Source organism: Tasmannia lanceolata, unplaced genomic scaffold (assembly GCF_043159265.1).
Source record: "Tasmannia lanceolata isolate RefF3 unplaced genomic scaffold, GAP_Taslan_0.1 ptg000003l, whole genome shotgun sequence".
Taxonomy (NCBI): domain Eukaryota; kingdom Viridiplantae; phylum Streptophyta; class Magnoliopsida; order Canellales; family Winteraceae; genus Tasmannia; species Tasmannia lanceolata.
The window spans coordinates 29,554,961-29,581,882 of NW_027518680.1; the positions used below are offsets into that span (position 1 = coordinate 29,554,961).

At 44.4% G+C, this 26,922-nt stretch overlaps 22 non-coding genes across 22 annotated transcripts; all 22 read left to right on the plus strand.

Annotated features, from left to right (window-relative positions):
• Nucleotides 1-11,206: 11,206 nt before the first annotated feature.
• Nucleotides 11,207-11,325, plus strand: LOC143870768 (5S ribosomal RNA). The gene has a single exon (XR_013245549.1). It is a non-coding gene; the product is annotated as a 5S ribosomal RNA (ribosomal RNA).
• Nucleotides 11,326-11,922: 597 nt separating this feature from the next.
• On the plus strand, nt 11,923-12,041 carry LOC143870769 (5S ribosomal RNA). The gene has a single exon (XR_013245550.1). It is a non-coding gene; the product is annotated as a 5S ribosomal RNA (ribosomal RNA).
• Nucleotides 12,042-12,638: 597 nt separating this feature from the next.
• On the plus strand, nt 12,639-12,757 carry LOC143870770 (5S ribosomal RNA). The gene has a single exon (XR_013245551.1). It is a non-coding gene; the product is annotated as a 5S ribosomal RNA (ribosomal RNA).
• Nucleotides 12,758-13,354: 597 nt separating this feature from the next.
• Nucleotides 13,355-13,473, plus strand: LOC143870772 (5S ribosomal RNA). The gene has a single exon (XR_013245554.1). It is a non-coding gene; the product is annotated as a 5S ribosomal RNA (ribosomal RNA).
• Nucleotides 13,474-14,070: 597 nt separating this feature from the next.
• Nucleotides 14,071-14,189, plus strand: LOC143870773 (5S ribosomal RNA). The gene has a single exon (XR_013245555.1). It is a non-coding gene; the product is annotated as a 5S ribosomal RNA (ribosomal RNA).
• A 597-nt stretch (nt 14,190-14,786) lies between these two features.
• On the plus strand, nt 14,787-14,905 carry LOC143870774 (5S ribosomal RNA). The gene has a single exon (XR_013245556.1). It is a non-coding gene; the product is annotated as a 5S ribosomal RNA (ribosomal RNA).
• Nucleotides 14,906-15,502: 597 nt separating this feature from the next.
• On the plus strand, nt 15,503-15,621 carry LOC143870775 (5S ribosomal RNA). The gene has a single exon (XR_013245557.1). It is a non-coding gene; the product is annotated as a 5S ribosomal RNA (ribosomal RNA).
• Nucleotides 15,622-16,218: 597 nt separating this feature from the next.
• LOC143873193 (5S ribosomal RNA) lies at nt 16,219-16,337 on the plus strand. Its single transcript, XR_013247914.1, has one exon. It is a non-coding gene; the product is annotated as a 5S ribosomal RNA (ribosomal RNA).
• A 597-nt stretch (nt 16,338-16,934) lies between these two features.
• LOC143870777 (5S ribosomal RNA) lies at nt 16,935-17,053 on the plus strand. Its single transcript, XR_013245558.1, has one exon. It is a non-coding gene; the product is annotated as a 5S ribosomal RNA (ribosomal RNA).
• A 597-nt stretch (nt 17,054-17,650) lies between these two features.
• LOC143873194 (5S ribosomal RNA) lies at nt 17,651-17,769 on the plus strand. The gene has a single exon (XR_013247915.1). It is a non-coding gene; the product is annotated as a 5S ribosomal RNA (ribosomal RNA).
• A 597-nt stretch (nt 17,770-18,366) lies between these two features.
• On the plus strand, nt 18,367-18,485 carry LOC143870778 (5S ribosomal RNA). Its single transcript, XR_013245559.1, has one exon. It is a non-coding gene; the product is annotated as a 5S ribosomal RNA (ribosomal RNA).
• A 597-nt stretch (nt 18,486-19,082) lies between these two features.
• Nucleotides 19,083-19,201, plus strand: LOC143873831 (5S ribosomal RNA). Its single transcript, XR_013248528.1, has one exon. It is a non-coding gene; the product is annotated as a 5S ribosomal RNA (ribosomal RNA).
• A 597-nt stretch (nt 19,202-19,798) lies between these two features.
• Nucleotides 19,799-19,917, plus strand: LOC143870779 (5S ribosomal RNA). Its single transcript, XR_013245560.1, has one exon. It is a non-coding gene; the product is annotated as a 5S ribosomal RNA (ribosomal RNA).
• A 597-nt stretch (nt 19,918-20,514) lies between these two features.
• On the plus strand, nt 20,515-20,633 carry LOC143870780 (5S ribosomal RNA). The gene has a single exon (XR_013245561.1). It is a non-coding gene; the product is annotated as a 5S ribosomal RNA (ribosomal RNA).
• A 597-nt stretch (nt 20,634-21,230) lies between these two features.
• Nucleotides 21,231-21,349, plus strand: LOC143870781 (5S ribosomal RNA). Its single transcript, XR_013245562.1, has one exon. It is a non-coding gene; the product is annotated as a 5S ribosomal RNA (ribosomal RNA).
• Nucleotides 21,350-21,946: 597 nt separating this feature from the next.
• Nucleotides 21,947-22,065, plus strand: LOC143873634 (5S ribosomal RNA). Its single transcript, XR_013248336.1, has one exon. It is a non-coding gene; the product is annotated as a 5S ribosomal RNA (ribosomal RNA).
• A 597-nt stretch (nt 22,066-22,662) lies between these two features.
• On the plus strand, nt 22,663-22,781 carry LOC143870782 (5S ribosomal RNA). Its single transcript, XR_013245563.1, has one exon. It is a non-coding gene; the product is annotated as a 5S ribosomal RNA (ribosomal RNA).
• Nucleotides 22,782-23,378: 597 nt separating this feature from the next.
• Nucleotides 23,379-23,497, plus strand: LOC143870784 (5S ribosomal RNA). The gene has a single exon (XR_013245565.1). It is a non-coding gene; the product is annotated as a 5S ribosomal RNA (ribosomal RNA).
• Nucleotides 23,498-24,094: 597 nt separating this feature from the next.
• On the plus strand, nt 24,095-24,213 carry LOC143870785 (5S ribosomal RNA). Its single transcript, XR_013245566.1, has one exon. It is a non-coding gene; the product is annotated as a 5S ribosomal RNA (ribosomal RNA).
• A 597-nt stretch (nt 24,214-24,810) lies between these two features.
• On the plus strand, nt 24,811-24,929 carry LOC143870786 (5S ribosomal RNA). The gene has a single exon (XR_013245567.1). It is a non-coding gene; the product is annotated as a 5S ribosomal RNA (ribosomal RNA).
• A 597-nt stretch (nt 24,930-25,526) lies between these two features.
• On the plus strand, nt 25,527-25,645 carry LOC143873832 (5S ribosomal RNA). The gene has a single exon (XR_013248529.1). It is a non-coding gene; the product is annotated as a 5S ribosomal RNA (ribosomal RNA).
• A 597-nt stretch (nt 25,646-26,242) lies between these two features.
• On the plus strand, nt 26,243-26,361 carry LOC143870787 (5S ribosomal RNA). Its single transcript, XR_013245568.1, has one exon. It is a non-coding gene; the product is annotated as a 5S ribosomal RNA (ribosomal RNA).
• Nucleotides 26,362-26,922: the final 561 nt, after the last annotated feature.

A 26,922-nucleotide genomic window follows, 5' to 3' on the forward strand; every position in this document is an offset into this window, starting at 1 on the left:
CAAAGGATAACTCATTTGAATCTATTTCAACCGGCTCATGAAAACTCTATCTCTTTTATGCTTGTTAGATTACTTTGTATGCTTTATTTTCTCATCACATTTACTCAAACTTAATCTAACAAAACCTGAAGGCATCATAGATTGCGCGAACTTATTGCACACACTTACATCACTTTCATCTAAACCCTGCATCTCACATGCACACACGTCCTATTTTAGGAACCCGGAGTGTTATCTAGCATGGTTGACTGGGATTTCATCACCTGGTGCCTCTGTGCTAGAGAAGCATTCCACCCTTAGCCTAGTACCTTTATGGTACGTAAACGGATCTCTTGTTCACGTACTGATACACCGGACACTGGTACAGTATATCGAACATAGATTCGCGCTAAGGGAACTCTTGGCCTTACCCCTAGATTAACCCACACATGCATGTAGTATACGAACACATGTGCATCACGTGTGTGAGCCTAGTTTAGGATATCTTACCCAATTGTGTGTGTGAGCCTAGTTTAGGATATCCTACCCATTTGTGTCTAGATTAGGCCGTAGTCCATCTTTCAATGGCTACGATCGGTCCTAGGTACACAAACAAAGTCATGAGTCGAGATCCTCTCTCCACTCCGCTAGATTAGGGTTAGGATTGATGCCTTCAGGTAACACTGATAAAATGTGCGAAGATTAAAAAAAACTTTTCCTTTGGGGTTAGGATGTAAATCCCATTCATTTCCAAAGATCTCATAGGATTAGTCATTCATGATCCATCCGTTGAAAGCAATCTTATGCTATCTCATCTCATCTTGATCTAATCATATTGATCTACAGTTGTTGATATCCATCATTCAGATTTTAGATCTGGCCCTGGACTCTACTTTTGTCATTCTTATGGCCATGGTCTATTATCTGAGCCATTGATTTTTCATTGATCAATGTTTACCTATCATATATCTTTTACCTTTGGATCATATCGAAATCATTGATGGAAAAGTTTGATCTTACCTGTATTCTTTGAGTGCATGATCGTTGCTGAGATCGAAACTTATTCTGATTAGGGATGTTTATCGTTCCTGACTCTTTCATTCCCAAAAGAAGAACGGTTATACCCAAAGAACATCTTAAGGAATAGATTGAGGATTCTTTCCAAATTAACATACCCGTTGATGTATTTCAAGATTACTCTTTTCTCTATTTGTTTAGAATTTTTATCCCATGACTATTGAGATAGTGTGATTGCTTCTAAGTCAAAAGTCTGTGTTCAACAAAAAGCCCCTCTTCCAAAAGACTGACCATTTCTGAATTCATTCGATACATCAGTCTATTGCTTTACCCACATTGTCAGCATAAGCCTTTTGTTGCCCCATTTAACCTAGACCTTGTGGAGTTGCCTTTTCTGGGATTCCTACTCTGGGATTGAACTTTATAGTTATCATTATCATGGGGAAAGGTGTATCATCTATAAACTTTCAGTGTCAGTTCACTACCTTTGAAGAAGTGTCCTGTGTCTTTAGATTTATCTTTCATTGAGTGTACATCAACTTTCTTCTCTCTAAGTTGAAAAAGTTCAGTTATGTAGATGTTAAAAAAGAAGAAGAGAGAAGTGTCATATCTGCCAGTCTTTCTTATATAGAGTCAGTGTTCTGTTTTCTATCAGAACTGATAAAGAGCCCATTGAGGTGTGTCAAAAATCATCAATGTACTTACAGTCTTCAATTCAATAAAATGGTTGATTTCGTATCTTTGATACTCTATGATTCACTCTTAGATCTAATGTTTAAACAACTAAAGACCCCCTTTTCGGATGAGAATGCAGACGAAATTCACCTCGAGATCTGAAAGATGGTCGAACGAGAGGAAGAGCGTCGAGCATAGCCACTTAAAGAAGAAATCGAAGCCATTGATAGTGGTATCGAAATCCGAAATTCGGGAGAAATGGATTGGAAAAACTTTATCTCCTAAGGAGCGCAAAGAATTGATAAACCTGTTTAGAGGGGTTTGAGGTAGTCTTGCTTGATCCTATAAGGATAAACCAGGGGAATGCCCTGTCGTTGAGCAAAGCAAGACTTCATCTGCTTTAGACATCCAGTTGAAGAGTAAAATTTTAAAGAGATAAGCATCAGACATCCTGTGGAGCTGATGAAATACTGAGAGAAGATTTTCGGACAAGGAGTTGTGGAATCTTGAGCATAAATCCAAGATCTTTGAGATGAGAGTGGAGCACAGTGGTTGAAGTTTTGCCAGAAAACCGCCAGACTCCTCGATAAAAAAAAAATTCTAAGTCTTTGAACCTCAGCATTCAAGAGCTTGTACATCATATACATCAGGAGGCCATCATTGGACATTTGAGCCTTAATAGCCAAAATCCTAAAATCCTTTTGAGAACCCTTTGGGCCAACAATTTAAAGCCAATGTTTCTTTTCAAACACATTATAAATCCGGGGCATTTATGCACCCGAACTACGTCGGACCTGATCCTCATTTCTTCAGGGGTACGTAGGCAACTTGATTAATTCAAGTTCGGTCAAACCTTGGGATAAAATCCCTTTTCAAAATTTTGAAGCTAAATGCTAAACCATTCTTTGAAAAATCCTTAAGCGAACTACGCGGACCTGATCCTCCATTTTTGGGGTACGTAGGTAATCTGGCTAGACCAGATTCGGTCCAAATCCTTAGAACCTTAGGTATTCAACCCTTTTGAACCCGAGCCCACCTAAAAAAAAATCCTTCTGGTGAAACAAGCAAAGGTTCGAGGCGAAGGAAAAGAAAAACAGAAAGAAAAGAATGAGAGTCTGAAGACCCGCTAGGTTGAAAACCCGAAAGGGCGGCCTAGAGAAAGGTGAAAGTCGTTTTTCTTACTAAGTCAACAAGCAAAATGATTGACTTATCAGAAAGTAAGGGTAGTGGTATGCTGGATTGAAAACTTGAAGAGACAATCTAGTCAGAGGCAAATACTTCCCATGAAAAGTTGAGTTGAATAGAAGCAGAAGAAGTTCCTCAGTTACGTAGAATTCCTAAGTTCGAGTGCAAGCAAAAGTTAGGACAAGTAGTCTTTTAGACTGAAAACTTGGAAATAAAAGTTGAGACAAGTGGTCTTTTAGACTGAAAACTTGAAAATTAAAAGTTGTGACTTCTTTTGAAGAGGAGACTCAAGAAGACGGAGAAACAATCACTGCATAGGGTAGGATCTTAGAATCCAAATAGTGTCAGCGAGACTTACTTTGACACCTTTTTAAACTAGGGGCATTAAAACCGAGCAACCCAAAGGGGGTAGTAACCATGACGGAAATCCCGATGGAGGAAATTAGAGCATCTTGACTTGGTTTTTGAGACTACTCTAAGAGTGGCTGACCTTACCATTTAAAAAATGATACATTTGATTTAAGGGTGAATCAAAATTTAGTCAAGTCCCTTGAATATTGTAAGTCTTCTTTTGAAAGAGTCCTTAGGAGTCTGTTCCTTGTTTCTCATTGTTTTCTTTTAGAATCCAAAGTGTTTGGCACTGGAGAGAATGGATGTACACCTTCCGAAATGTAAAGAAAAATCTAGAGTAGATCCTGGTTTAAGAATCAAGGAAGGGGCAAGAAACATTTGGTCCAAACCTACCAGAGACATCAAGCCTCAAGTAATGTTCAGCAATGAAAGGAAGAATCTTAGATCTAGCCTTTGTGAAGTTGGTTTTACCACTATACCAAAGAAAGAACCCATGCAAACTCAAATTTTTCCTACTTACCTTGGTTTTGCTTTCTTAAGACCTTGTCATGGAAGCACATCATACTAGGGGCATCTTTTATGACTTGCGTCATAAAAGATATTACACAATGATAACTGGGATATCTATTCTTAGCAAATAGAAACCAGAGAAGCTTGAACATACTCTTTGAGTTGAATTCCTTGATCAAGTTGTTTCTTTTGGAGTCAAAGTTTCATAAACTTCAATTTCCAGCGGGGTATATAATCTACTCCTACATCCTTCAAACCTCATTAGAATGCTTTTCATCTGTTAAAGAGAGTCAGCACCTAAAAATCTCATCAATCTACTTGAGTTTTGCTTTCAGCAAAAATCATGCACTCCAATTTATTCTCAGCAGGAGATAGCTATGCTATCAATGAACTCGATATAAGATCGATAAATATTTTCGTGTTGATTTGAGACTCTTTGAGTATAAAGGTTTTTTGTGTGCGTTTGAGACTCTTTGAGTAGTTGAGACCCTTTGAGTGTTACAAACTCTTCGGGTAGTTGAGACTCTTTGAGTATAAATGTTTTGTGTTGATTTGAGACTCTTTGAGTAGTTGAGACCCTTCGAGTGCTGCAGACTCTTCGGGTAGTTGAGGCTCTTTGAGTATAAATGTTTTTTGTGTTGATTTGAGACTCTTTGAGTAGTTGAGACCCTTCGAGTGTTACAGACTCTTCGGGTAGTTGAGACTCTTTGAGTATAAATGTTTTTGCGTTAATTTGAGACTCTTTGAGTAGTTGAGACCCTTCGAGTGTTACAGACTCTTCGGGTAGTTGAGACTCTTTGAGTATAAATGTTTTTGTGATGTATTTGAGACTCTTTGAGTAGTTGAGACCCTTTGAGTGTTACAGACTCTTCGGGTAGTTGAGGCTCTTTGAGTATAAAGGTTTCTCTATGTAGTTGAGACTCTTTCGAGTATAAAGGTTTTTGCATGTGTTTGAGACTCTTTGAGTAGTTGAGACCCTTTGAGTGTTACAGACTCTTCGGGTGGTTGAGACTCTTTGAGTATAAATAGATTTTGGTGTATTTGAAACCCTTTAAGTAGTTGAGACCCTTTGAGTGTTACAGACTCTTCGGGTAGTTGAGGCTCTTTGAGTATAAATGTTTCTCTATGTAGTTGAGACTCTTTCGAGTATAAATGGTTTTTGTGTATTTGAGACTCTTTGAGTAGTTGAGACCCTTCGAGTGTTACAGACTCTTCGGGTAATTGAGACTCTTTGAGTATAAATGTTTTTGTGTGCGTTTGAGACTCTTTGAGTAGTTGAGATCCTTTGAGTGTTACAGAGTCTTCGGGTGGTTGAGACTCTTTCGAGTATAAAGATTTTTGCATGTGTTTGAGACTCTTTGAGTAGTTGAGACCCTTTGAATGTTACAGACTCTTCGGGTAGTTGAGGCTCTTTGAGTATAAATATTTTTTGTGTTGATTTGAGACTCTTTGAGTAGTTGAGACCCTTTGAGTGTTACAGACTCTTCGGGTAGTTGAGACTCTTTGAGTATAAATGTTTCGCCATGATTTGAGACTCTTTGAGTAGTTGAGACCCTTCGAGTGTTACAGACTCTTCGGGTAGTTGAGACTTTTTGAGTATAAATGATCTTTGTTGATTTGAGACTCTTTGAGTAGTTGAGATCCTTTGAGTGTTAGTTGAGACTCTTTGAGTATAAATGTTCTTGTGATGTATTTGAGACTCTTTGAGTAGTTGAGATCCTTTGAGTGTTATAGACTCTTCGGGTAGTTGAGACTTTTTGAGTATAAATGATCTTTGTTGATTTAAGACTCTTTGAGTAGTTGAGATCCTTTGAGTATTATAGACTCTTCGGGTAGTTGAGACCTTTTTTTAGTATAAATGTTTTGCGTTAATTTGAGACTCTTTGAGTAGTTAAGGCCCTTTGAGTGTTACAGACTCTTCGGGTAGTTGAGACTTTTTGAGTATAAATGTTTTGCGTTAATTTGAGACTCTTTGAGTAGTTAAGCCCCTTTGAGTGTTACAGACTCTTCGGGTAGTTGAGGCTCTTTGAGTATAAAGATTTTTATGAAGCTCTCTGAGTGTTTGATTTGAGACTCTATGAGTGTTACATACTCTTTGAGTAATTTGATTTGATATTCTTTGAAGGGTTGATTTACGTCTGCATCGATAGTGGTCTGCTTTCTTTGAGGTAATTTCATTGGGTTCGTTTTCTTAAAAGCTTTATTTTAACAGAGTATGTTTGTGTTTGCTTTAATAGAGTCTTTGCGTATTGATTTAAATAGTTGAGTTGTGAGTATTAGAGAGAGGCCATCTCATTGAGATGTCGTGATTGCCGAGTTAAGGGTCGGTGAGAGGTCATCTCCCTTTTGCTTCTAGTCTTTCAGTCTCGTAGTGCTATTTTGTTGTTTTACCCTGATGAACATCATTTTAAAAACAAAAAAAAAACTTGTTTTACTTTGTTTTCGGGCCGGCCAAAATGTGTCGTCTGTTCAGCTTTGCCATTCGTGTGTTACACACGCTTTGCCAAAGAGGGGCATCTGTAGACACCCCATTTTGACCGGACCCAAGTTCGCTATGCTTGGGCGAAATCCCGTTCAATCATTTCCGCCATGTTTCGCACTTTTCCGTTAAGTGTTGAGAGAGATTATTCCCAAGAATCCGAACAAGAGAGAATTTGGATCCGATTGATGGGCCCGTCTTGAGCATTTGTTTAGATTTGGATCAAACAGGGTGGCCCGCACATTGTTTTAGTGAAAAATGAGTTTTGAACCTACTTCGATCCAACACCTAAAGATGATCATCAAGAGAACGGTCAAGATCTCAGAGAAGTCGTTTTAACAACCAATTTTGTTTCGATCATCAGGTTGAGTTACTCGGATCAGCCCATTGAAATGATTTAGGAGGACACAACCTACTTAGGTAGGGGACCCATCAATTGGATGGTCTGGATCGTCATAGAGGAATGATTTAAGGGGGCACAACCAATTTACATTGCGACCCACCATTTGAACGGTCAAGATCATCAATTGTCGCCCATCAAATGGACGGTTCGGATCATCAAATGGGAGTGATTTAAAAATGGGGTAACATATTCACATTTTGATCTATTAGATGGTTTGGATCAGCCCATAGGATTGATTAGTGGAGCACAAATTAAATCACATCGCAGCCCACTATTTGAACGGTCAAGATCATCAATTGTCGCCCATCAAATGGACGGTTCGGATCATCAAATAGGAGTGATTTAAAAATGGGGTAACACATTCACATTTTGATCTATTGGATGGCTTGGATCAGCCCATAGGATTGATTAGCGGAGCACAAATTAAATCACATTGTCGCCCATCAAATGAACGGTTCCGATCATACTTTGGAGTGGGGCATATGATTTTATGCACAATTGGGAATTTGGTCACATATGGGACCCATTTGGGTTATCTTTTACCTACTCAAAAGAACTTTAAAAAACATGCATGGGGCCACACACATGTCAAAATTCAATGTCCACAATGGTGGCCACCTACCATGGAATATGTCCACAATGGTGGCCACCTACCATGGAATAAGTCCACAATGGTGGCCACCACCCTCCCATTCCTTTGCTATAAATGGTTCAATGAGGGTGAGTAAGAAAGAGGAGAACTCATTTCTCTTCTATCATGTGTTCTAACAAAGTTGCTATGAGGGGTTGAAAAGAAAAAAAAAGAAAAGAAACAAGAAAAGAAGAAAAAGAAACAAAAAAGAAGCAAAAAGAGAAAGAAAGCGGAAGCGATCGCACGGAGGCGGAATTTTCGAGTTTTTCGGCTCTCGGATTCGGCGAGGATTTCGATCACAGGTAGGTACACCGTTCTCGGAATTTTTTTTAGAATTATTTGGTATATTTTCGGATTTTTGCATGATTTTTAACAAAGAAAACTAAACGATATACTAAACAGATTCCAAAAATAATGAAATTTCGTGGGAAAATAATATGATAATGATACATTCTACCATGAATTTGTGAGCATTTTTGGATTTTGTTTGGTATATTATTTTACGCATTCTTTGAAAATTATCAGATTTTGGGAGAATTGTTACTGATGTCAAATCACAGATACAATTCTCCAAATTTTTACAGTAGTCTTCAATTCTATACTTCTTGCTTCTGTAAAAGTTTCAAGTGATTTTGATCTTGTTTCATATGAGCTGTAGTCTTAATTCATAATCTGGTTTGACATTTGAAAAATCCGAAACTGATAGTAAATAGTTTTCTAAATTCATGACAATCTCACAGCACGCTATTTTCACTTATATCTTACTACTGTAGAAATTTCATGGAATTTAGATTTCTATTTCTAGTAGTTTCTGTGTTATTTTTGCAATCTGGTCAATTAATTTTTAAATCCAAATTAAATATGAGTTTAATGTAATAATCTATAAAAATATTCCAGTAAGTTACATCTCATCATATCTTGTTGCTGGAGAAGTTTCAACTCATTTTGAGTTCGTTTGCAACAACTTCACTTGTAAAATCACTCATATGATTAAAATTGATAAAATTCATTGAAAATCCGAAATTAATTGAAAATCATCTTAAAATCTCTAAAGGACCTTAAATTCTGTCACATCTTAATTCCTTAAGAAGGTCTGCTTTGCCTCATTTGTAGAATCCTCTCTGAGGTTGCACCTCAATTTGTGCCTCTGTTAATTAGAGACCAATTTGGTCAATTAGTTGTCTTAGCCTTGCTTCCCCCTTGCAAGGGCAATGATAAGGTTACTTGGAGCCCATCTTTGTGTTTGTTTGGGAGACCCGCCCGGTCTCATTCTCTCGTTAGTCCTCTTTGTGCGCCGTTTGGTTTTGGGAGAACACCATACTCGGCTTGGCTTCATACCCCTACCCTTATGGGTATTGGGTTGCACATTTGTTGCACCCTAGGGCTAGGTAGCTGTCCGGCCCGGCTGGGTGTTTTACCTCTGCCAAATGTTCAAATTCGTGTTTCCTTTTCTCTTAGAGAGTCTTTGACTCATTTATCTTTAGTTGGTGTTAGTGGAGTCTTTGACTCATGTTTCCATTTCTTTTATAGAGTCTTTGACTCATCTATCCTTTAGTGGGTGTTAGTGGAGTCTCTGACTCGTGTTTCCTTTTCTTTTAGAGAGTCTTTGATTCACTTCGTTTTCTTAGTAGGTATTATTAGAGAGTCTTTGACTCATTCGTTCTTTTGTGGTATTACTAGGGAGTCTTTGACTCATTGGTTCTTCTGTTGGCGTTTTTTGGGAGTCTTTGACTCATTCCTCCTCTAAGTTGTAGTATTAGAGAGTCTCTGACTCATCTGTTCCCCTCTTTAGTGTTGTTAGTTCGGAGTTTCTCCTTTAGAGTTGTTGATTACTTCGCTTTTGATTAGAGGCTAACTCAGTCTTATTAGAGCTTTGCTTGCTTGGGATCTTGGATCGTTTTCTCTCTTCTTGGGACGCTATCTTTCTTGTTGTGGTTTGTCTCTTTGAGACGCTAATTGCTTATTCGGGGTTTCCCCTTTTGCTTTAGGGCTTTGCCCTAGTTTGTGGTATTACTTGCGTGTTCCCTTTAAGATTAAAAATATTTTAAGGTCCTGAGCATTGGAAAAGCTTTAAAATCCAAAAACATTAGAAATTTAAAACTCAAAAACATTTGAAAACTTTAAAAATATCAAAAACATTTGAAAATATAAAAAAACCTTAAAAAATCTGAAGTGTGAGTGTTTCTTTTAGAAGCGTAGTTTGAGAGTTCGTTTCGAACTACGTTGGCTTGATCCTCTTACGAGGTACGTAGGGCAGCTTGGGATTTATATCCCAAGTCCAGCCAAACTTTTTTTGTAAATAAACGTTTTAAACCTTCTTCAAAAACCTTTAAAATATTGTTTTCAAAAGACCTTCCTCTAGAGTTAGGAGTTTCTCCTCGATAGAGAATTTTAGAGTTAGGGTTTTTCTTTTGATAGGTTGTTTGATTGATTATTTGCTGTGTGCTTGTTTTAGAGTTAGAGGTCTGTCCTAGAGTTATAGGAGCGCCTCCGTCCGGTCAGTTGGCGATCCACATCGCCGAGTGATGACTAGAGTAGGATACGCTAGTCCACCCTTGGTTTTCCTTAGGAAATACAGCCTAGTCACACATAGGTTGTAAGAACCACCCGCATTAGCTTAGGGCTAATCTGCATTTAGTTAGGGCATATAGGGTGTCATAAAATCCACAATTCACTGAAATTTAAATAATCGTACAAGAAACTTTAATAACCGGTTCGGTCTTTTAGATCGAGTCTAGGATAGAAGTCTAGGTGTCTTAGGCATCCTAGCTTAGAATAGGCGCGAAGAACTACGTTGCCTTGATTCTCGTGGAGGCGGGGATACGTAGGCTTCTTTGGATGAATACCAGACCATCTGAGGACTCGGGCTAATCACTTTTAAAACTGTTGAAACAATCAAATCACTTAGGATTTTCCATGAAATTAGAATTTTAGGAGAACTTTCACTTAGATTGAATCCAAACCAATTAAGAAATCAAGATACACATTTAGGATTCACATTGAAATTAGATCATAGGATGCATGTCACATAGTTCGCACATTAACAGAGAGTTGAATGAGCCATTTAAAATGAATTTAAAAGAGTTAACTTTTGGAATTGAAGACCGATTATCGGGCAGGAATGGTGCATGTGGTGGATAAATCCCCATACCTTCCATTCTTGTAACCAGGTAGCGAGTCTAGATTTCTGGTTAATTATGGGTCCTAGATCCCACATCTAGGTGGCGACTCTGTCAGTCTCTTTTGTGTGGAATTCGGATTGCCTTAGTGATCCCAAGTTCACATAAAAGACGAATTAAAATCAATAATGAAAGGCACACGCCAATCGCGTGGGTACGAGAGACCAAGAGATAGTGCGTGGCGGCTCGCGCCACCACCCCTCTCGCGGGATCGGGTCCCACACACTTTTTTCGAACAATCTTTCGGTTCTGGAACATCGATGCGAACTGAAACGCACGTTTAGTGCGTCGCCTCCTACGTTTCGGTTCGGATCTTTTTATTTTCTTCCGGATGGTGAATTCAAACACGTCCGGTCTTTATTATGGCGGGGTGATAGTGTCGTTTGATTCGATAAACGGAATTCGTTCTGACATTTCATTTGCGGTCAAATTATAGCGGGGGTTTGTTTAGATTCAGTGACGTACAGGCTATAGCGGATGAGTGTACTAGTGGATGCGAGTCATGAATCCGGTCGGAAGGTGTTTACTGGCCGTGAGCTACCCTTGGTGCACAAATATCGTTCCGACGATAACTTTTGATCCGCCCGTCAGATCGTGGCGATTCTTATATTGATTCGGGGGTACTCGGGAAGATTCAACGCGCGATGACAGCCCTGGCGGTCATCCGGCTTCCCGACATGCTCGGATCGTCCATCCGGTGTCATCTAGCAGGATTTTTTCGCACTTTCATTTAAACGGACTTCGTACGACAATGCGAGTGGAAACTCTTAATTACTTTGACAATGGAGAGGCATGCTGGGTGCGATCATACCAGCACAAATGCACTGGATCCCATCAGAACTCCGAAGTTAAGCGTGCTTGGGCGAGAGTAGTACTAGGATGGGTGACCTCCTGGGAAGTCCTCGTGTTGCACCCCTGTCACTTTTTTCGGCTATCTACCACTTTTTTCGAACAATCTTTCGGTTCTGGAACATCGATGCGAACTGAAACGCACGTTTAGTGCGTCGCCTCCTACGTTTCGGTTCGGATCTTTTTATTTTCTTCCGGATGGTGAATTCAAACACGTCCGGTCTTTATTATGGCGGGGTGATAGTGTCGTTTGATTCGATAAACGGAATTCGTTCTGACATTTCATTTGCGGTCAAATTATAGCGGGGGTTTGTTTAGATTCAGTGACGTACAGGCTATAGCGGATGAGTGTACTAGTGGATGCGAGTCATGAATCCGGTCGGAAGGTGTTTACTGGCCGTGAGCTACCCTTGGTGCACAAATATCGTTCCGACGATAACTTTTGATCCGCCCGTCAGATCGTGGCGATTCTTATATTGATTCGGGGGTACTCGGGAAGATTCATCGCGCGATGACCGCCCTGGCCGTCGTCCGGCTTCCCGACATGCTCGGATCGTCCATCCGGTGTCATCTAGCAGGATTTTTTCGCACTTTCATTTAAACGGACTTCGTACGACAATGCGAGTGGAAACTCTTTATTACTTTGACAATGGAGAGGCATGCTGGGTGCGATCATACCAGCACAAATGCACTGGATCCCATCAGAACTCCGAAGTTAAGCGTGCTTGGGCGAGAGTAGTACTAGGATGGGTGACCTCCTGGGAAGTCCTCGTGTTGCACCCCTGTCACTTTTTTCGGCTATCTACCACTTTTTTCGAACAATCTTTCGGTTCTGGAACATCGATGCGAACTGAAACGCACGTTTAGTGCGTCGCCTCCTACGTTTCGGTTCGGATCTTTTTATTTTCTTCCGGATGGTGAATTCAAAGACGTCCGGTCTTTATTATGGCGGGGTGATAGTGTCGTTTGATTCGATAAACGGAATTCGTTCTGACATTTCATTTGCGGTCAAATTATAGCGGGGGTTTGTTTAGATTCAGTGACGTACAGGCTATAGCGGATGAGTGTACTAGTGGATGCGAGTCATGAATCCGGTCGGAAGGTGTTTACTGGCCGTGAGCTACCCTTGGTGCACAAATATCGTTCCGACGAAAACTTTTGATCCGCCCGTCAGATCGTGGCGATTCTTATATTGATTCGGGGGTACTCGGGAAGATTCAACGCGCGATGACCGCCCTGGCCGTCATCCGGCTTCCCGACATGCTCGGATCGTCCATCCGGTGTCATCTAGCAGGATTTTTTCGCACTTTCATTTAAACGGACTTCGTACGACAATGCGAGTGGAAACTCTTTATTACTTTGACAATGGAGAGGCATGCTGGGTGCGATCATACCAGCACAAATGCACTGGATCCCATCAGAACTCCGAAGTTAAGCGTGCTTGGGCGAGAGTAGTACTAGGATGGGTGACCTCCTGGGAAGTCCTCGTGTTGCACCCCTGTCACTTTTTTCGGCTATCTACCACTTTTTTCGAACAATCTTTCGGTTCTGGAACATCGATGCGAACTGAAACGCACGTTTAGTGCGTCGCCTCCTACGTTTCGGTTCGGATCTTTTTATTTTCTTCCGGATGGTGAATTCAAAGACGTCCGGTCTTTATTATGGCGGGGTGATAGTGTCGTTTGATTCGATAAACGGAATTCGTTCTGACATTTCATTTGCGGTCAAATTATAGCGGGGGTTTGTTTAGATTCAGTGACGTACAGGCTATAGCGGATGAGTGTACTAGTGGATGCGAGTCATGAATCCGGTCGGAAGGTGTTTACTGGCCGTGAGCTACCCTTGGTGCACAAATATCGTTCCGACGATAACTTTTGATCCGCCCGTCAGATCGTCGCGATTCTTATATTGATTCGGGGGTACTCGGGAAGATCCATCGCGCGATGACAGCCCTGGCGGTCATCCGGCTTCCCGACATGCTCGGATCGTCCATCCGGTGTCATCTAGCAGGATTTTTTCGCACTTTCATTTAAACGGACTTCGTACGACAATGCGAGTGGAAACTCTTTATTACTTTGACAATGGAGAGGCATGCTGGGTGCGATCATACCAGCACAAATGCACTGGATCCCATCAGAACTCCGAAGTTAAGCGTGCTTGGGCGAGAGTAGTACTAGGATGGGTGACCTCCTGGGAAGTCCTCGTGTTGCACCCCTGTCACTTTTTTCGGCTATCTACCACTTTTTTCGAACAATCTTTCGGTTCTGGAACATCGATGCGAACTGAAACGCACGTTTAGTGCGTCGCCTCCTACGTTTCGGTTCGGATCTTTTTATTTTCTTCCGGATGGTGAATTCAAAGACGTCCGGTCTTTATTATGGCGGGGTGATAGTGTCGTTTGATTCGATAAACGGAATTCGTTCTGACATTTCATTTGCAGTCAAATTATAGCGGGGGTTTGTTTAGATTCAGTGACGTACAGGCTATAGCGGATGAGTGTACTAGTGGATGCGAGTCATGAATCCGGTCGGAAGGTGTTTACTGGCCGTGAGCTACCCTTGGTGCACAAATATCGTTCCGACGATAACTTTTGATCCGCCCGTCAGATCGTGGCGATTCTTATATTGATTCGGGGGTACTCGGGAAGATTCATCGCGCGATGACAGCCCTGGCGGTCATCCGGCTTCCCGACATGCTCGGATCGTCCATCCGGTGTCATCTAGCAGGATTTTTTCGCACTTTCATTTAAACGGACTTCGTACGACAATGCGAGTGGAAACTCTTAATTACTTTGACAATGGAGAGGCATGCTGGGTGCGATCATACCAGCACAAATGCACTGGATCCCATCAGAACTCCGAAGTTAAGCGTGCTTGGGCGAGAGTAGTACTAGGATGGGTGACCTCCTGGGAAGTCCTCGTGTTGCACCCCTGTCACTTTTTTCGGCTATCTACCACTTTTTTCGAACAATCTTTCGGTTCTGGAACATCGATGCGAACTGAAACGCACGTTTAGTGCGTCGCCTCCTACGTTTCGGTTCGGATCTTTTTATTTTCTTCCGGATGGTGAATTCAAACACGTCCGGTCTTTATTATGGCAGGGTGATAGTGTCGTTTGATTCGATAAACGGAATTCGTTCTGACATTTCATTTGCGGTCAAATTATAGCGGGGGTTTGTTTAGATTCAGTGACGTACAGGCTATAGCGGATGAGTGTACTAGTGGATGCGAGTCATGAATCCGGTCGGAAGGTGTTTACTGGCCGTGAGCTACCCTTGGTGCACAAATATCGTTCCGACGATAACTTTTGATCCGCCCGTCAGATCGTCGCGATTCTTATATTGATTCGGGGGTACTCGGGAAGATCCATCGCGCGATGACGGCCCTGGCCGTCATCCGGCTTCCCGACATGCTCGGATCGTCCATCCGGTGTCATCTAGCAGGATTTTTTCGCACTTTCATTTAAACGGACTTCGTACGACAATGCGAGTGGAAACTCTTTATTACTTTGACAATGGAGAGGCATGCTGGGTGCGATCATACCAGCACAAATGCACTGGATCCCATCAGAACTCCGAAGTTAAGCGTGCTTGGGCGAGAGTAGTACTAGGATGGGTGACCTCCTGGGAAGTCCTCGTGTTGCACCCCTGTCACTTTTTTCGGCTATCTACCACTTTTTTCGAACAATCTTTCGGTTCTGGAACATCGATGCGAACTGAAACGCACGTTTAGTGCGTCGCCTCCTACGTTTCGGTTCGGATCTTTTTATTTTCTTCCGGATGGTGAATTCAAAGACGTCCGGTCTTTATTATGGCGGGGTGATAGTGTCGTTTGATTCGATAAACGGAATTCGTTCTGACATTTCATTTGCGGTCAAATTATAGCGGGGGTTTGTTTAGATTCAGTGACGTACAGGCTATAGCGGATGAGTGTACTAGTGGATGCGAGTCATGAATCCGGTCGGAAGGTGTTTACTGGCCGTGAGCTACCCTTGGTGCACAAATATCGTTCCGACGATAACTTTTGATCCGCCCGTCAGATCGTCGCGATTCTTATATTGATTCGGGGGTACTCGGGAAGATCCATCGCGCGATGACAGCCCTGGCGGTCATCCGGCTTCCCGACATGCTCGGATCGTCCATCCGGTGTCATCTAGCAGGATTTTTTCGCACTTTCATTTAAACGGACTTCGTACGACAATGCGAGTGGAAACTCTTTATTACTTTGACAATGGAGAGGCATGCTGGGTGCGATCATACCAGCACAAATGCACTGGATCCCATCAGAACTCCGAAGTTAAGCGTGCTTGGGCGAGAGTAGTACTAGGATGGGTGACCTCCTGGGAAGTCCTCGTGTTGCACCCCTGTCACTTTTTTCGGCTATCTACCACTTTTTTCGAACAATCTTTCGGTTCTGGAACATCGATGCGAACTGAAACGCACGTTTAGTGCGTCGCCTCCTACGTTTCGGTTCGGATCTTTTTATTTTCTTCCGGATGGTGAATTCAAAGACGTCCGGTCTTTATTATGGCGGGGTGATAGTGTCGTTTGATTCGATAAACGGAATTCGTTCTGACATTTCATTTGCAGTCAAATTATAGCGGGGGTTTGTTTAGATTCAGTGACGTACAGGCTATAGCGGATGAGTGTACTAGTGGATGCGAGTCATGAATCCGGTCGGAAGGTGTTTACTGGCCGTGAGCTACCCTTGGTGCACAAATATCGTTCCGACGATAACTTTTGATCCGCCCGTCAGATCGTGGCGATTCTTATATTGATTCGGGGGTACTCGGGAAGATTCATCGCGCGATGACAGCCCTGGCGGTCATCCGGCTTCCCGACATGCTCGGATCGTCCATCCGGTGTCATCTAGCAGGATTTTTTCGCACTTTCATTTAAACGGACTTCGTACGACAATGCGAGTGGAAACTCTTTATTACTTTGACAATGGAGAGGCATGCTGGGTGCGATCATACCAGCACAAATGCACTGGATCCCATCAGAACTCCGAAGTTAAGCGTGCTTGGGCGAGAGCAGTACTAGGATGGGTGACCTCCTGGGAAGTCCTCGTGTTGCACCCCTGTTACTTTTTTCGGCTATCTACCACTTTTTTCGAACAATCTTTCGGTTCTGGAACATCGATGCGAACTGAAACGCACGTTTAGTGCGTCGCCTCCTACGTTTCGGTTCGGATCTTTTTATTTTCTTCCGGATGGTGAATTCAAACACGTCCGGTCTTTATTATGGCGGGGTGATAGTGTCGTTTGATTCGATAAACGGAATTCGTTCTGACATTTCATTTGCAGTCAAATTATAGCGGGGGTTTGTTTAGATTCAGTGACGTACAGGCTATAGCGGATGAGTGTACTAGTGGATGCGAGTCATGAATCCGGTCGGAAGGTGTTTACTGGCCGTGAGCTACCCTTGGTGCACAAATATCGTTCCGACGATAACTTTTGATCCGCCCGTCAGATCGTGGCGATTCTTATATTGATTCGGGGGTACTCGGGAAGATTCATCGCGCGATGACAGCCCTGGCGGTCATCCGGCTTCCCGACATGCTCGGATCGTCCATCCGGTGTCATCTAGCAGGATTTTTTCGCACTTTCATTTAAACGGACTTCGTACGACAATGCGAGTGGAAACTCTTTATTACTTTGACAATGGAGAGGCATGCTGGGTGCGATCATACCAGCACAAATGCACTGGATCCCATCAGAACTCCGAAGTTAAGCGTGCTTGGGCGAGAGTAGTACTAGGATGGGTGACCTCCTGGGAAGTCCTCGTGTTGCACCCCTGTCACTTTTTTCGGCTATCTACCACTTTTTTCGAACAATCTTTCGGTTCTGGAACATCGATGCGAACTGAAACGCACGTTTAGTGCGTCGCCTCCTACGTTTCGGTTCGGATCTTTTTATTTTCTTCCGGATGGTGAATTCAAACACGTCCGGTCTTTATTATGGCGGGGTGATAGTGTCGTTTGATTCGATAAACGGAATTCGTTCTGACATTTCATTTGCGGTCAAATTATAGCGGGGGTTTGTTTAGATTCAGTGACGTACAGGCTATAGCGGATGAGTGTACTAGTGGATGCGAGTCATGAATCCGGTCGGAAGGTGTTTACTGGCCGTGAGCTACCCTTGGTGCACAAATATCGTTCCGACGATAACTTTTGATCCGCCCGTCAGATCGTGGCGATTCTTATATTGATTCGGGGGTACTCGGGAAGATTCAACGCGCGATGACAGCCCTGGCGGTCATCCGGCTTCCCGACATGCTCGGATCGTCCATCCGGTGTCATCTAGCAGGATTTTTTCGCACTTTCATTTAAACGGACTTCGTACGACAATGCGAGTGGAAACTCTTTATTACTTTGACAATGGAGAGGCATGCTGGGTGCGATCATACCAGCACAAATGCACTGGATCCCATCAGAACTCCGAAGTTAAGCGTGCTTGGGCGAGAGCAGTACTAGGATGGGTGACCTCCTGGGAAGTCCTCGTGTTGCACCCCTGTCACTTTTTTCGGCTATCTACCACTTTTTTCGAACAATCTTTCGGTTCTGGAACATCGATGCGAACTGAAACGCACGTTTAGTGCGTCGCCTCCTACGTTTCGGTTCGGATCTTTTTATTTTCTTCCGGATGGTGAATTCAAAGACGTCCGGTCTTTATTATGGCGGGGTGATAGTGTCGTTTGATTCGATAAACGGAATTCGTTCTGACATTTCATGTGCGGTCAAATTATAGCGGGGGTTTGTTTAGATTCAGTGACGTACAGGCTATAGCGGATGAGTGTACTAGTGGATGCGAGTCATGAATCCGGTCGGAAGGTGTTTACTGGCCGTGAGCTACCCTTGGTGCACAAATATCGTTCCGACGATAACTTTTGATCCGCCCGTCAGATCGTCGCGATTCTTATATTGATTCGGGGGTACTCGGGAAGATCCATCGCGCGATGACAGCCCTGGCGGTCATCCGGCTTCCCGACATGCTCGGATCGTCCATCCGGTGTCATCTAGCAGGATTTTTTCGCACTTTCATTTAAACGGACTTCGTACGACAATGCGAGTGGAAACTCTTAATTACTTTGACAATGGAGAGGCATGCTGGGTGCGATCATACCAGCACAAATGCACTGGATCCCATCAGAACTCCGAAGTTAAGCGTGCTTGGGCGAGAGTAGTACTAGGATGGGTGACCTCCTGGGAAGTCCTCGTGTTGCACCCCTGTCACTTTTTTCGGCTATCTACCACTTTTTTCGAACAATCTTTCGGTTCTGGAACATCGATGCGAACTGAAACGCACGTTTAGTGCGTCGCCTCCTACGTTTCGGTTCGGATCTTTTTATTTTCTTCCGGATGGTGAATTCAAAGACGTCCGGTCTTTATTATGGCGGGGTGATAGTGTCGTTTGATTCGATAAACGGAATTCGTTCTGACATTTCATTTGCGGTCAAATTATAGCGGGGGTTTGTTTAGATTCAGTGACGTACAGGCTATAGCGGATGAGTGTACTAGTGGATGCGAGTCATGAATCCGGTCGGAAGGTGTTTACTGGCCGTGAGCTACTCTTGGTGCACAAATATCGTTCCGACGATAACTTTTGATCCGCCCGTCAGATCGTGGCGATTCTTATATTGATTCGGGGGTACTCGGGAAGATTCATCGCGCGATGACAGCCCTGGCGGTCATCCGGCTTCCCGACATGCTCGGATCGTCCATCCGGTGTCATCTAGCAGGATTTTTTCGCACTTTCATTTAAACGGACTTCGTACGACAATGCGAGTGGAAACTCTTTATTACTTTGACAATGGAGAGGCATGCTGGGTGCGATCATACCAGCACAAATGCACTGGATCCTATCAGAACTCCGAAGTTAAGCGTGCTTGGGCGAGAGTAGTACTAGGATGGGTGACCTCCTGGGAAGTCCTCGTGTTGCACCCCTGTCACTTTTTTCGGCTATCTACCACTTTTTTCGAACAATCTTTCGGTTCTGGAACATCGATGCGAACTGAAACGCACGTTTAGTGCGTCGCCTCCTACGTTTCGGTTCGGATCTTTTTATTTTCTTCCGGATGGTGAATTCAAAGACGTCCGGTCTTTATTATGGCGGGGTGATAGTGTCGTTTGATTCGATAAACGGAATTCGTTCTGACATTTCATTTGCGGTCAAATTATAGCGGGGGTTTGTTTAGATTCAGTGACGTACAGGCTATAGCGGATGAGTGTACTAGTGGATGCGAGTCATGAATCCGGTCGGAAGGTGTTTACTGGCCGTGAGCTACCCTTGGTGCACAAATATCGTTCCGACGATAACTTTTGATCCGCCCGTCAGATCGTCGCGATTCTTATATTGATTCGGGGGTACTCGGGAAGATCCATCGCGCGATGACAGCCTTGGCGGTCATCCGGCTTCCCGACATGCTCGGATCGTCCATCCGGTGTCATCTAGCAGGATTTTTTCGCACTTTCATTTAAACGGACTTCGTACGACAATGCGAGTGGAAACTCTTTATTACTTTGACAATGGAGAGGCATGCTGGGTGCGATCATACCAGCACAAATGCACTGGATCCCATCAGAACTCCGAAGTTAAGCGTGCTTGGGCGAGAGTAGTACTAGGATGGGTGACCTCCTGGGAAGTCCTCGTGTTGCACCCCTGTCACTTTTTTCGGCTATCTACCACTTTTTTCGAACAATCTTTCGGTTCTGGAACATCGATGCGAACTGAAACGCACGTTTAGTGCGTCGCCTCCTACGTTTCGGTTCGGATCTTTTTATTTTCTTCCGGATGGTGAATTCAAAGACGTCCGGTCTTTATTATGGCGGGGTGATAGTGTCGTTTGATTCGATAAACGGAATTCGTTCTGACATTTCATTTGCAGTCAAATTATAGCGGGGGTTTGTTTAGATTCAGTGACGTACAGGCTATAGCGGATGAGTGTACTAGTGGATGCGAGTCATGAATCCGGTCGGAAGGTGTTTACTGGCCGTGAGCTACCCTTGGTGCACAAATATCGTTCCGACGATAACTTTTGATCCGCCCGTCAGATCGTGGCGATTCTTATATTGATTCGGGGGTACTCGGGAAGATTCATCGCGCGATGACAGCCCTGGCGGTCATCCGGCTTCCCGACATGCTCGGATCGTCCATCCGGTGTCATCTAGCAGGATTTTTTCGCACTTTCATTTAAACGGACTTCGTACGACAATGCGAGTGGAAACTCTTAATTACTTTGACAATGGAGAGGCATGCTGGGTGCGATCATACCAGCACAAATGCACTGGATCCCATCAGAACTCCGAAGTTAAGCGTGCTTGGGCGAGAGTAGTACTAGGATGGGTGACCTCCTGGGAAGTCCTCGTGTTGCACCCCTGTCACTTTTTTCGGCTATCTACCACTTTTTTCGAACAATCTTTCGGTTCTGGAACATCGATGCGAACTGAAACGCACGTTTAGTGCGTCGCCTCCTACGTTTCGGTTCGGATCTTTTTATTTTCTTCCGGATGGTGAATTCAAACACGTCCGGTCTTTATTATGGCAGGGTGATAGTGTCGTTTGATTCGATAAACGGAATTCGTTCTGACATTTCATTTGCGGTCAAATTATAGCGGGGGTTTGTTTAGATTCAGTGACGTACAGGCTATAGCGGATGAGTGTACTAGTGGATGCGAGTCATGAATCCGGTCGGAAGGTGTTTACTGGCCGTGAGCTACCCTTGGTGCACAAATATCGTTCCGACGATAACTTTTGATCCGCCCGTCAGATCGTCGCGATTCTTATATTGATTCGGGGGTACTCGGGAAGATCCATCGCGCGATGACGGCCCTGGCCGTCATCCGGCTTCCCGACATGCTCGGATCGTCCATCCGGTGTCATCTAGCAGGATTTTTTCGCACTTTCATTTAAACGGACTTCGTACGACAATGCGAGTGGAAACTCTTTATTACTTTGACAATGGAGAGGCATGCTGGGTGCGATCATACCAGCACAAATGCACTGGATCCCATCAGAACTCCGAAGTTAAGCGTGCTTGGGCGAGAGTAGTACTAGGATGGGTGACCTCCTGGGAAGTCCTCGTGTTGCACCCCTGTCACTTTTTTCGGCTATCTACCACTTTTTTCGAACAATCTTTCGGTTCTGGAACATCGATGCGAACTGAAACGCACGTTTAGTGCGTCGCCTCCTACGTTTCAGTTCGGATCTTTTTATTTTCTTCCGGATGGTGAATTCAAACACGTCCGGTCTTTATTATGGCAGGGTGATAGTGTCGTTTGATTCGATAAACGGAATTCGTTCTGACATTTCATTTGCGGTCAAATTATAGCGGGGGTTTGTTTAGATTCAGTGACGTACAGGCTATAGCGGATGAGTGTACTAGTGGATGCGAGTCATTAATCCGGTCGGAAGGTGTTTACTGGCCGTGAGCTACCCTTGGTGCACAAATATCGTTCCGACGATAACTTTTGATCCGCCCGTCAGATCGTCGCGATTCTTATATTGATTCGGGGGTACTCGGGAAGATCCATCGCGCAATGACAGCCATGGCGGTCATCCGGCTTCCCGACATGCTCGGATCGTCCATCCGGTGTCATCTAGCAGGATTTTTTCGCACTTTCATTTAAACGGACTTCGTACGACAATGCGAGTGGAAACTCTTAATTACTTTGACAATGGAGAGGCATGCTGGGTGCGATCATACCAGCACAAATGCACTGGATCCCATCAGAACTCCGAAGTTAAGCGTGCTTGGGCGAGAGTAGTACTAGGATGGGTGACCTCCTCGGAATTCCTCGTGTTGCACCCCTGTCACTTTTTTCGGCTATCTACCACTTTTTTCGAACAATCTTTCGGTTCTGGAACATCGATGCGAACTGAAACGCACGTTTAGTGCGTCGCCTCCTACGTTTCGGTTCGGATCTTTTTATTTTCTTCCGGATGGTGAATTCAAAGACGTCCGGTCTTTATTATGGCGGGGTGATAGTGTCGTTTGATTCGATAAACGGAATTCGTTCTGACATTTCATTTGCGGTCAAATTATAGCGGGGGTTTGTTTAGATTCAGTGACGTACAGGCTATAGCGGATGAGTGTACTAGTGGATGCGAGTCATGAATCCGGTCGGAAGGTGTTTACTGGCCGTGAGCTACCCTTGGTGCACAAATATCGTTCCGACGATAACTTTTGATCCGCCCGTCAGATCGTGGCGATTCTTATATTGATTCGGGGGTACTCGGGAAGATTCATCGCGCGACGACAGCCCTGGCGGTCATCCGGCTTCCCGACATGCTCGGATCGTCCATCCGGTGTCATCTAGCAGGATTTTTTCGCACTTTCATTTAAACGGACTTCGTACGACAATGCGAGTGGAAACTCGTTATTACTTTGACAATGGAGAGGCATGCTGGGTGCGATCATACCAGCACAAATGCACTGGATCCCATCAGAACTCCGAAGTTAAGCGTGCTTGGGCGAGAGTAGTACTAGGATGGGTGACCTCCTGGGAAGTCCTCGTGTTGCACCCCTGTCACTTTTTTCGGCTATCTACCACTTTTTTCGAACAATCTTTCGGTTCTGGAACATCGATGCGAACTGAAACGCACGTTTAGTGCGTCGCCTCCTACGTTTCGGTTCGGATCTTTTTATTTTCTTCCGGATGGTGAATTCAAACACGTCCGGTCTTTATTATGGCGGGGTGATAGTGTCGTTTGATTCGATAAACGGAATTCGTTCTGACATTTCATTTGCGGTCAAATTATAGCGGGGGTTTGTTTAGATTCAGTGACGTACAGGCTATAGCGGATGAGTGTACTAGTGGATGCGAGTCATGAATCCGGTCGGAAGGTGTTTACTGGCCGTGAGCTACCCTTGGTGCACAAATATCGTTCCGACGATAACTTTTGATCCGCCCGTCAGATCGTGGCGATTCTTATATTGATTCGGGGGTACTCGGGAAGATTCATCGCGCGATGACCGCCCTGGCCGTCATCCGGCTTCCCGACATGCTCGGATCGTCCATCCGGTGTCATCTAGCAGGATTTTTTCGCACTTTCATTTAAACGGACTTCGTACGACAATGCGAGTGGAAACTCTTTATTACTTTGACAATGGAGAGGCATGCTGGGTGCGATCATACCAGCACAAATGCACTGGATCCCATCAGAACTCCGAAGTTAAGCGTGCTTGGGCGAGAGTAGTACTAGGATGGGTGACCTCCTGGGAAGTCCTCGTGTTGCACCCCTGTCACTTTTTTCGGCTATCTACCACTTTTTTCGAACAATCTTTCGGTTCTGGAACATCGATGCGAACTGAAACGCACGTTTAGTGCGTCGCCTCCTACGTTTCGGTTCGGATCTTTTTATTTTCTTCCGGATGGTGAATTCAAAGACGTCCGGTCTTTATTATGGCGGGGTGATAGTGTCGTTTGATTCGATAAACGGAATTCGTTCTGACATTTCATTTGCGGTCAAATTATAGCGGGGGTTTGTTTAGATTCAGTGACGTACAGGCTATAGCGGATGAGTGTACTAGTGGATGCGAGTCATGAATCCGGTCGGAAGGTGTTTACTGGCCGTGAGCTACCCTTGGTGCACAAATATCGTTCCGACGATAACTTTTGATCCGCCCGTCAGATCGTGGCGATTCTTATATTGATTCGGGGGTACTCGGGAAGATTCATCGCGCGATGACAGCCTTGGCGGTCATCCGGCTTCCCGACATGCTCGGATCGTCCATCCGGTGTCATCTAGCAGGATTTTTTCGCACTTTCATTTAAACGGACTTCGTACGACAATGCGAGTGGAAACTCTTTATTACTTTGACAATGGAGAGGCATGCTGGGTGCGATCATACCAGCACAAATGCACTGGATCCCATCAGAACTCCGAAGTTAAGCGTGCTTGGGCGAGAGTAGTACTAGGATGGGTGACCTCCTGGGAAGTCCTCGTGTTGCACCCCTGTCACTTTTTTCGGCTATCTACCACTTTTTTCGAACAATCTTTCGGTTCTGGAACATCGATGCGAACTGAAACGCACGTTTAGTGCGTCGCCTCCTACGTTTCGGTTCGGATCTTTTTATTTTCTTCCGGATGGTGAATTCAAAGACGTCCGGTCTTTATTATGGCGGGGTGATAGTGTCGTTTGATTCGATAAACGGAATTCGTTCTGACATTTCATTTGCAGTCAAATTATAGCGGGGGTTTGTTTAGATTCAGTGACGTACAGGCTATAGCGGATGAGTGTACTAGTGGATGCGAGTCATGAATCCGGTCGGAAGGTGTTTACTGGCCGTGAGCTACCCTTGGTGCACAAATATCGTTCCGACGATAACTTTTGATCCGCCCGTCAGATCGTGGCGATTCTTATATTGATTCGGGGGTACTCGGGAAGATTCATCGCGCGATGACAACCCTGGCGGTCATCCGGCTTCCCGACATGCTCGGATCGTCCATCCGGTGTCATCTAGCAGGATTTTTTCGCACTTTCATTTAAACGGACTTCGTACGACAATGCGAGTGGAAACTCTTAATTACTTTGACAATGGAGAGGCATGCTGGGTGCGATCATACCAGCACAAATGCACTGGATCCCATCAGAACTCCGAAGTTAAGCGTGCTTGGGCGAGAGTAGTACTAGGATGGGTGACCTCCTGGGAAGTCCTCGTGTTGCACCCCTGTCACTTTTTTCGGCTATCTACCACTTTTTTCGAACAATCTTTCGGTTCTGGAACATCGATGCGAACTGAAACGCACGTTTAGTGCGTCGCCTCCTACGTTTCGGTTCGGATCTTTTTATTTTCTTCCGGATGGTGAATTCAAACACGTCCGGTCTTTATTATGGCGGGGTGATAGTGTCGTTTGATTCGATAAACGGAATTCGTTCTGACATTTCATTTGCGGTCAAATTATAGCGGGGGTTTGTTTAGATTCAGTGACGTACAGGCTATAGCGGATGAGTGTACTAGTGGATGCGAGTCATGAATCCGGTCGGAAGGTGTTTACTGGCCGTGAGCTACCCTTGGTGCACAAATATCGTTCCGACGATAACTTTTGATCCGCCCGTCAGATCGTGGCGATTCTTATATTGATTCGGGGGTACTCGGGAAGATTCAACGCGCGATGACAGCCCTGGCGGTCATCCGGCTTCCCGACATGCTCGGATCGTCCATCCGGTGTCATCTAGCAGGATTTTTTCGCACTTTCATTTAAACGGACTTCGTACGACAATGCGAGTGGAAACTCTTTATTACTTTGACAATGGAGAGGCATGCTGGGTGCGATCATACCAGCACAAATGCACTGGATCCTATCAGAACTCCGAAGTTAAGCGTGCTTGGGCGAGAGTAGTACTAGGATGGGTGACCTCCTGGGAAGTCCTCGTGTTGCACCCCTGTCACTTTTTTCGGCTATCTACCACTTTTTTCGAACAATCTTTCGGTTCTGGAACATCGATGCGAACTGAAACGCACGTTTAGTGCGTCGCCTCCTACGTTTCGGTTCGGATCTTTTTATTTTCTTCCGGATGGTGAATTCAAAGACGTCCGGTCTTTATTATGGCGGGGTGATAGTGTCGTTTGATTCGATAAACGGAATTCGTTCTGACATTTCATTTGCAGTCAAATTATAGCGGGGGTTTGTTTAGATTCAGTGACGTACAGGCTATAGCGGATGAGTGTACTAGTGGATGCGAGTCATGAATCCGGTCGGAAGGTGTTTACTGGCCGTGAGCTACCCTTGGTGCACAAATATCGTTCCGACGATAACTTTTGATCCGCCCGTCAGATCGTGGCGATTCTTATATTGATTCGGGGGTACTCGGGAAGATTCATCGCGCGATGACAGCCCTGGCGGTCATCCGGCTTCCCGACATGCTCGGATCGTCCATCCGGTGTCATCTAGCAGGATTTTTTCGCACTTTCATTTAAACGGACTTCGTACGACAATGCGAGTGGAAACTCTTTATTACTTTGACAATGGAGAGGCATGCTGGGTGCGATCATACCAGCACAAATGCACTGGATCCCATCAGAACTCCGAAGTTAAGCGTGCTTGGGCGAGAGTAGTACTAGGATGGGTGACCTCCTGGGAAGTCCTCGTGTTGCACCCCTGTCACTTTTTTCGGCTATCTACCACTTTTTTCGAACAATCTTTCGGTTCTGGAACATCGATGCGAACTGAAACGCACGTTTAGTGCGTCGCCTCCTACGTTTCGGTTCGGATCTTTTTATTTTCTTCCGGATGGTGAATTCAAACACGTCCGGTCTTTATTATGGCGGGGTGATAGTGTCGTTTGATTCGATAAACGGAATTCGTTCTGACATTTCATTTGCGGTCAAATTATAGCGGGGGTTTGTTTAGATTCAGTGACGTACAGGCTATAGCGGATGAGTGTACTAGTGGATGCGAGTCATGAATCCGGTCGGAAGGTGTTTACTGGCCGTGAGCTACCCTTGGTGCACAAATATCGTTCCGACGATAACTTTTGATCCGCCCGTCAGATCGTGGCGATTCTTATATTGATTCGGGGGTACTCGGGAAGATTCAACGCGCGATGACAGCCCTGGCGGTCATCCGGCTTCCCGACATGCTCGGATCGTCCATCCGGTGTCATCTAGCAGGATTTTTTCGCACTTTCATTTAAACGGACTTCGTACGACAATGCGAGTGG